This window comes from Oncorhynchus gorbuscha, linkage group LG25 (assembly GCF_021184085.1).
Source record: "Oncorhynchus gorbuscha isolate QuinsamMale2020 ecotype Even-year linkage group LG25, OgorEven_v1.0, whole genome shotgun sequence".
NCBI lineage: Eukaryota > Metazoa > Chordata > Actinopteri > Salmoniformes > Salmonidae > Oncorhynchus > Oncorhynchus gorbuscha.
The window spans coordinates 21749580-21758927 of record NC_060197.1 but is presented as its reverse complement, the minus strand read 5'-3'; the positions used below and the strand labels follow the sequence as shown (position 1 = coordinate 21758927).

Genomic DNA, 9348 nt, shown 5'->3' with positions numbered 1-9348 from the left:
AGATTGACCTAAACCGCCTTGCCAGAGGATAGTTTTTGGAAAAGGGGGTGACCGGGGTTGGCGATGATCTTTTCTGCACGCTTTCTTGCCTTGGAAGGACTTGAAGTATTTCACTGTTAGTCCACACCGTCCACAACAAAGTATGTGATGAATAAAATGTTATTTGGAGTCGTGCATTTGTAGTTGATTTGGAGTCGTGACCTTGATGGAGTGCAGGTGGCAGCCGATGACCAGGCGGGGTTTTCTGAAGTCAACCCCCATCTCCACAGTTTTGTCTCTGTTGTGTTCCGGATTATTGTGAATGCACCAGGCCACCGTGCAGTCAAGTGTCGTTAAGTTGATATTGTTGACATACCGGTATGACAGAAGAACATAAGTGTGCTATTCAGACACTAGTGACAGCTACCTATACAATTCTCAGGGGATGGAACCTGACTGCTGCTGCTTGTTGCCATGGGCTACTGGCGCACATGTAGTTGCCATGGAAATGTTCTACCCTCAAACCTCTAGATGGCTTTGTCCTCCAACTATTTGGGGGAGAATGGACCTTTGGAATGGAATTTTAGAAGAGGAAGAAAGAAACATTCAACATTTGTCTGATACATTTTTGTATTGGTTGAAGGTGAAATGTATAATGTATTTGTTTTATTCGTTACTTTTGAAATATGTGTTATGTAAATAGCAGTAAACATTGACATTATCATAAATTGTCATTACCTATTTGTGGTGGGTGTGTGTAACGCTTATCAAACCAATGTTCATATTGAATAATATAACAAGTTTCAATGTTTAAATTTCTACATTTTCTTATCCACTTGTGAAGTGGGATACTAGAAACTGTGTTAAAAATTTTCAAATAAAAAAATGTCTACCTTGTTAATTTGAGATTTTGCATATTGCTTTTCCAAAAATGTTTGAAAAATGAAAGTAGAAGTATTGGTGCGGTTAGGAAAACTGGATGATTTCTAAATACGTGACTCCAGTGGACACTACTATTACAGTGTGCAGGGTGAGACCCTGTTCATCCAAAGTGGGAAATGAATGGGGTGCTTTGGAGGAGAAATATCTCTCTCTCACACACACACACACACACACACACACACACACACACACACACACACACACACACACACACACACACACACACACACACACACACACACACACACACACACACACACACACACGTTTCACCCTGGCAACTTCAGACTTTAGGCATGCACTCTATTAAAATAACCATGGTGCGTTATGAGCACGCTCAACCAAATTAAGAAACTATTTTACTGTGAAAAGACCTGGGAGTGAAATTATTCAAATTTAACAAGTGTGTTGGATCATTAGACTGATAAGCGTTACACGGACCAGTGGCGGTACGGCCCTTTTATTTTACTACTATAAATAGCTCCATTCAAATCGGTTCCATTTCAAATGAAAATGATTCAAATATTCCCAACAAGGTTACTCTGTGATGTAAGCTTGTTTGTGCTCTGAAGTTGATAACTAACTTTCCCAACAGAAGAAGCCTTTACGTCCCAAATGGTAGAGCCATGTAGGAGATAGGGTGCCATTTGGGATGCAAACCCTGTTTGCACCACCCATCCTGAACCCGTCTTCTTACTGCTAACCCAGAATCTGGCCAATCATTTCTCATACATGCGTTTCCTGGATATATTCTCTCTCTCTCTGCTACAGTACACACCTCTAGGTCAATGTCACACACACATGCCATTTAGCAGATGCTTTCATCCAAATCAACTTACAGTCATGCGTGCATACATTTTATGTACGGGTGATCCCATGAATTGCACACACTAGGCTTGGGTGGTGTACCGTGTACCGGGGTATTTGGAAAACTTTTTTCAATACATTTGAACATTTGTAGCTACTTTTTAAGTTAATACCTGTAGTCAACTTGTGCAATACGTTAGGAGATGAAGCAGATTGTGTTCTTCATTTCACCAGTCACATTATTTTACATTATGAAGCTGACCATAGTGCCCCAAAACAGTTGAGTCAGTCGCGTTTGTTTGTAAACAGCAGAATGGGAGATGGCGGGAGCTGGTGAGTTCATGTCGTTCTATATCTAGTGGCGAGACTCTGCTGTGCGGCGCACATGAGGTGATGAAGTTACACTTGTACGCAATTCACAACTAAATGTTTGCCATCAGATATCTTATAATGATTTTCAGCCAGAAGTCACATAGCTCTGGATGAGTTGTCTGCACCTCTGCCATTTTTTCCCTTGCTTCTTACTAGATTTTTTTTGTCTTCTCCATTCTTCTCCGCTCTGCTCCGAGTACACATGCTGCTCTTCCTTCAGGAAAGTTATTCATCCCAACTTTGTTCATTTGCACAATTTGTCTCGTTCACTTTCGCTTGTAAAAATGTTCATACTCACCATAAATTACATTTGGTAGCTACTAGCTATGCTCGTATAACTTTATCAGTTGGATTTGCCTGTCTTTTCAATTAGTTTCTGTTCGTTTTCGCCCCGTAGCATTTTTCTATAGCTATGTGATTTCGCTATTAGTTTGTGCAAATTTTCTTAGCATTCTGGATTCTGGTAATAGAGGCCCAATGGGCTTTTCTTGCATTTCTAGTGCCCTCTTGTGTGCAATGCTGGGAATACCAGACAATATGAAAATATGGATACCGCCCAAGCCTAACACACACACACATTTTATAATATTGATCTGCAGAACGGTCCATACTTGTCGGGAGCATATTACAGGTCCCAGGTGTCAGGGAGTAATGTACAGATAATGTTGTGTTTCTGTTAAACAAAATAAATAAAAAGGGAGACAGGAGGAAACGGTTAAAGTTATCAGAATCGTCTTCCTCTAGTGTTAGAGGGGAGACGTCACAAACCGCTGCACTTACGCTCCTACCTCGCCCCCTGCTGGCGGCAACAGGCATAACCAATTTACAATGGAAATCCATGACATTTAATTTTATTTATTTAACTAGGCAAGTCAGTTAAGAACAAATTCTTATTTATAATGACGGCCTACTTACAATGACGACCGACAGAACGACCAGGTGAAAGCTATGACACCTTATTGATGGTACTTCAATCAGTGTAGATGAAGCGGAGGAGACAGGTTAAAGAAGGATTGTTAAGCCTTGAGACATTTTATTTTATTTGACTAGGCAAGTCCGTTAAGAACAAATTCTTATTTACAACGACGGCCTAGGAACAGTGGGTTAACTGTCTTGTTCAGGAGCAGAACGATATGTTTTTACCTTGTCAGCTCGGGAATTCGATCCAGCAACCTTTCGGTTACTGGCCCAACGCTCTAATCACTAGGCTACCTGTACCTGCCGCACAATCTGACATGGACTGTGTATGTGTACCATTCAGAGGGTGAATGGGCAAGACAAAAAATTTAAGTGCCTTGGAACAGGGTATGGTTGTAGGTGCCAGGAGCACCGGTTTGTGTGTAACGAAGTGTTCAACATTCAAAGGACATCCAGCCAATTTGACACAACTTTGGGAAGCATTGGAGTCAACATGGGCTAGCATCCCTGTGGAACACTTCTGACACCTTGTAGAGTGCATGCCCCAACGAATTGAGGCTGTTCTGAGGAAAAAAGTGTGGGGGGGGTGCAACTCAATATTAGGAAGGTGTGCCGAATGCTAGGTATACTCAGGTGTATAGGGGAAGTGTAAGGTGTTGTAAGGTGTTGATGGTAAGTATGAAGGTGAATAGGGTGTCGCAGGTGGTTGGATATAGTGAGACGGGAATCCCCAAAATGGCATAGGCGGTGCCCCATAAACCCTGACAGTATTACCTTCTGTGTGTGGTTGGAATGATGGCTGGCCTAGAAACTGGTATGTGAGTGTGTGGTCTCACGTAGGTCTTCTGACTGGGTAAGTCTGAGTGTCGTTGTTAGACTGTCTTCCTGTATAGGTCGGGTATATTCTCCACGGTTGCTCTCTGGGCATTGCTCGCTCAACAGGTGAGTATTCTTCCTCTGATTCTCTCTCCTCAGGTTGGTCCTCTGGTTTCGCTTGTTTTGTTTCTCTTACAGGTGCATTGATTCGGGTAGTTATGATTTCTCCGGATGCTCTTCTACGGATTGGATAAATCTGCAGTCCACTGGTAGGTTGGTGAGTGTTCTGTTCTCTCTTCTCTCCTTGCAGGTATCCTCAGCCAATAGTGTGTGCTTTCATTTTCTGTTGTAAGACTTTTCTGTGTTGTCTCCCTTTCCCATCTGACTCTCATGTTTCTGTTTCTCCTCCTTTTCTCTCTGGGTGGTGTCTTCGTTGACTGCGACCGAGCAGGCTGTGCAGGTAAGTCAACAGGTAGGTCATTAGCAAGGTGGAGCAGTTTTCCATGTAGAGTGTGGATCTTCATGCCACCAGACTCTGAACTTACTTTGTACACAGGGTTGTCACACACTTGCTCTTTGACAACGTAAACGGTTCTCTCCCAGTAGGACTTTAGTTTTCCCGGACCACCTCTTTTGTTCAGGTTCTGGACAAGGATTTGATCACCGGAGGACGACACTTTTAATCTGTCTGTACCTTCTCCCTCTTGCACTTGACTGCTTGCTGTTCTTGGATGCTATTCTGTATGTTTCAGTCTTTCTCTCAGCATTTGAGACAGCAGGTCAGCAAACAGCAGGTCTACTGGCAGGCGCGGATGGCGACCGTAGAACAGATACAAGGGTGAGTATCCTGTGGACTTGAGTATCATCCTTACTTCTCCTCAAGCGTTCACAGCATCTGGAGCAAAGTTCTGTTGAATCTCTCCGCTGGGTTGCCCTGGGGATGGTACAGTGATGCTCTCGAGTGACCCACTCACGTCCGTTGCTGAAGTGTTTTGAAAAATGTGTTCTCAAATGCTCTACCCTGGTTGTGGTGGAGCTTCAAAAGGGTATCCAAACCTTGGTATGAAGTCATTGAAGATTCTTTCAGGCGCTGTTCTTCCGGACTTTTTGTGTTTTTGTTGTCGGATAAGCTTGAGCCAACCTTGCGAAGTAGTCTACAACCACCAGGATGTATTCAAAACCACCTCTGCTGGATTCCAGGCGTATGTCGTCCATAGAGGCCAGTTCCAGAAGGGGAACGTGATGTGATACTGCCCATGGTTGCTCTTACATGTGTGACTTCTGGTTGACATAGGGACACCTCTGTAACATGCTCCTCTATATCCCTCCTCATCTCATGCCTTAGAACCTTACCTTTGCCAGGATGAGGACCCTCTCTGTTCCTACAGTACTTCAAGACCGTCTGCTTGTAATTGACAGGTAGGACAAGCTGCCTTCTTTGATTGGTCTTCCGGTACAGGATTCCATTGTCGATGTACAGATTTCCTCACTCATGCATTAGTTTCCTGGTTTGGCCACTCACTCTTCTGGCATCACTGGGCAGGGTTCTGTTTGTCTCTTTCAACCTCATGAGCTCCCCGATGGCTGGATGGACTCTGAGCCCTTTGTAGCTCGTTGTGGTTGGTGGTTGACTGTTGATGGTTCCTTTAATTTACAATCAGGCTTGACTACTGTAATGCTCTCGTCTGGTCTACCCAAGAAAGCCATTGGTCAACTACAAAACATACAGAATGCTGCAGCACGGGTACTGACCAAGACCAGAGGTAGAGCACACATTACACCAGTTTTAAGGTCTTTGCACTGGCTGCCTGTGAGTTTTAGAATTCATTTTAGGATTCTTCGATTGCTTTTAAATCAATCCACAATTGTGCACCCCAATACATGTCAGACATGCTTTTATTAAGTTATGTACCCACTAGGTCCCGCAGGTCCTCTGGTACTGGCATTTGAACTATCCTAAAGCCTGGGAACAAGAGGCATGGAGAAGCAGCCTTTAGTTATTATGACCCAGCCACTGGAATAGCCTGCCAGAGAACCAGGGGGAGGCCGAAGCTGTGGACATATTTAACAGAGATCTTAAGACTTTTTAGCTTTGCTTTTCCTCAGGGTGCTTTTTAGTTGTTCAGTTTATGTTTAGGTTGGTTGTGTAGTAAATATTTCAGCTTTGTTTAATTAGTTTTGTATTGTTTTGTACCTGTAAAGCACATTGCATTGGATTCCATGTCTGAAATGTGCTGTATAAAAGCTTGATTTTATTTGACAAGGGTTCGCTGGGGTGGTGTTGAGGGCCGCCATCCAAGTCACATCTTTCCTTTTTGCTGCTTGGCTCCCTTCCCATGTTGCACGGACCACTTACATTTACATTTACATTTAAGTCGTTTAGCAGACGCTCTTATCCAGAGCGACTTACAAATTGGTGCATTCACCTTATGACATCCAGTGGGACAGTCACTTAACAATAGTGCATCTAAAACTTAGGGGGGGGGGGTGAGAGGGATTACTTATCCTATCCTAGGTATTCCTTAAAGAGGTGGGGTTTCAGGTGTCTCCGGAAGGTGGTGATTGACTCCGCTGTCCTGGCGTCGTGAGGGAGTTTGTTCCACCATTGGGGGGGCCAGGGCACTTCACCTGGCAGCCTTTTGGTGCATTCTGCCATATCCAGGGGATGACGAAAGAGGATGTCTGTGTCGTCATGGACTTTGTCTGGTCTGTATCTGATGTTGAAGTGGAAGTCAGTGAGTTCTCCAACCCATCTGTGGCCCACTGCATTCAGCTTGGCTGTGCTCATGACGTACAGTATGTCAGCGGGTTGTTGTCCGTCTAGATGTTGAAATGTGGGGCGTAGAAGAGGTAGTCACTGAACTTCTCACACACTGTCCACTTTAGTTTGTCGGAGTGAGGGTTCTTGAACCATACCCAACGACTTGGAGACCCCCACTGGTAACGACAGCGCAGAGACCTTGTTCTTTATCTTTTTCTTTCCAATTGGTAGTTGCAGTCTTGTCTCATCACTGCAACTCCCGTATGGACTCGGGAGAGGAGAAGGCCGAGAGCCGTGCGTCCCCCGAAACATAACCCAACCAAGCCGCAATGCTTCTTGACACAATGCCCACTAAACCTGGAAGCCAGTCGCATCAATGTGTCGGAGGAAACACCATACACCTGGCGACTGTGTCAGCGTGCACTGAGTCAGGCACGCCACAGGAGTCGCCAGTGCGCGATGGGACAAGGACATCCCTGCCGCCAAATCCTCCCCTAACCTGAACGATGCTGTGTCAATTGTGCCCCTCCCCATGGGTCGCCCGGCTGCAACAGAGCCTGGACTCAAACCAATAATCTCTAGGGGCACAGCTAGCACTGCAATGCAGTGCCTTTAGACCACAGTGCCACTCGGGAGGCCTCAATAACTTGTTCTGAGACGTTGGTGTAGAGTGTGATGGGTTGGTCAAAGTTTTAAGATAGGCCAGTACAGGTGGATTCTATAGGGTGTTGATGAGCCTCTCAAGGACAGTGTGGTGTTCCTCTATCCATCTCACTGGAGTTCTGGATGGAAAATTGGCACCTTTCCTCTTCTCCTTGTATGGATTGCCAGCTGACACTTCTGCTGTGTGACTTTTCAGTTGGAGTAGTTCATAGAGTAGTTTTGCTCCTCTGGAGAAGTTCTGGATGTAGTTTCGATAGTAGTTTAGGAATCCCAGCATTTTGCAAAAACCTCTTATGGTGCTGGGGGTCACCCCATGGCATTGTAGCGCAATCAGAACTCCCCGCATTCAATCCACATGATCTTCAAAGGACTTGGTGTTGCAGAGAACTTCATCCAGGTCAGGGAAAAAGCCAGTCCAGCATCTCCTCCATGCTCCTCTGAAATGTTGCAGAAGTGTTCGTCACCTCAAAGAGGATCCTCACCCACTGATAGTCCCCACGTTGTAATGAAGGCGGTGAGATGGTGGGAGCCTTCTGCCATGAAGCTTTGGTTGTAGGCCTTCCCTACAACCAAAGGATGGATAACCAGTTGTTGCCTCCTAGGATATTGGTTATATCTTGAATCTGAGGCAGAGGTTGCCAGTCTGGTATGGTCTTTCGATTGAGTAGCCTGTAGTTGATGCACAGTTGTAGGGTCCCATCTTTCTTGTGGATACACACAACAGGTGCAGAGTACAGTGATTTGGATACATACTGTGGCAAACCTCTTCAATGTTAGGAGCGTTTGTCACAAACTAAGTGGTAAACTGTCACCAAATCACCCAAGAATGAGAGTTCTTTCGAACAGGACAGTACCTGTGTGTTTGTTTCTCCGTCCTGGTCCATCCAGGCCGTAGGCGAGGTCAAGGATAGCAGGGTTCGGTACACGAATCGGGTTCTCGGTAGGTCCAGGTCCAAACGCCAACAGGTAAATCCATAACAATCCAGCTCATACACAGTAAATCCAGCCAATCTCTATAGTCTCTTTCTCTATTGTTCATAGCTCCTTCCAGCACTCCCTCTTCCTCTTCCTGGTTTTTCTTGACCCTTTATCTGTGAGTCGGCTCCACCTTCTGAGGGTTCCCCTTGCTTCTGGGACTTGTAGTTTTGGCGGTCGGCCAGTTTGTGATCTGTAGTTCTGACAGGGGTGGCCATTTTAGTGATCGGGCAGAGCCCGTTTATTAGTTCTGCTCTCACATATCTGCCACTTATCACTCGACCCCCTTCTTTGCCATACATACATACATACATACATACATACATACATACATACATACATACATACATACATACATACATACATACATACATACATACATACATACATACATACATACATACATACATACATACATACATACATACATACATACATACATACATACATACATACATACATACATAGGTGAGGACCAATGCGCAGCGTGCTAAGTGTCCATATTTTTAATAAAGAAATTGAACACTGAACAAAAACAACAACGTGAACGAACGAAACAGTTCTGTCTGGTGCAGAATGCAAACACTCAACAGAAAATAATCACCCACAATTCAAGGGTGAACATAGGCTACCTAAGTATGGTTCTCAATTAGGGACAACGATTAAAAGCTGCCTCTGATTGAGAACCATACCAGGCCAAACACAGAAATCCCAAATCATAGAAAAAAGAACATGGACTGTCCACCCCAACTCACGCCCTGACCATACTAAAACAAAGACCAAACAAAGGAACTAAGGTTAGAACGTGACACATACATACATATATTTATATACACATATAGATATATAACCTCTTTGTAAAGTGGCTTAGGAACAGAGGTATACCCTCTCTGAACATGGATGTCATCCTTCAGGTTGATGGCCATCTGTGGACTGGGAATACACCCGATGTCTTCATCTCCACGTGCGAAGGCTGCAGACTCTTCGAACACCATGTTCTTCATCAGCTCTTGCTGTTCTTTCTCCGGGTGGCTCCAGCTGATCTTTCTCCAGAGGTTTTGAGGGTCGATGTTCTCATCTAGGGGAATGACTTCAACACTGGGTAAGTATTTTGC

The 9348-nt window shown here is 44.6% G+C and overlaps 1 long non-coding RNA gene across 1 annotated transcript; it reads left to right on the top strand.

Annotated features, from left to right (window-relative positions):
* The first annotated feature begins 3689 nt into the window (after positions 1–3689).
* LOC124013751 lies at positions 3690–9291 on the top strand. Its single transcript, XR_006834922.1, has 3 exons — positions 3690–4111; positions 4286–4672; positions 9148–9291. It is a non-coding gene; the product is annotated as an uncharacterized LOC124013751 (long non-coding RNA).
* Positions 9292–9348: the final 57 nt, after the last annotated feature.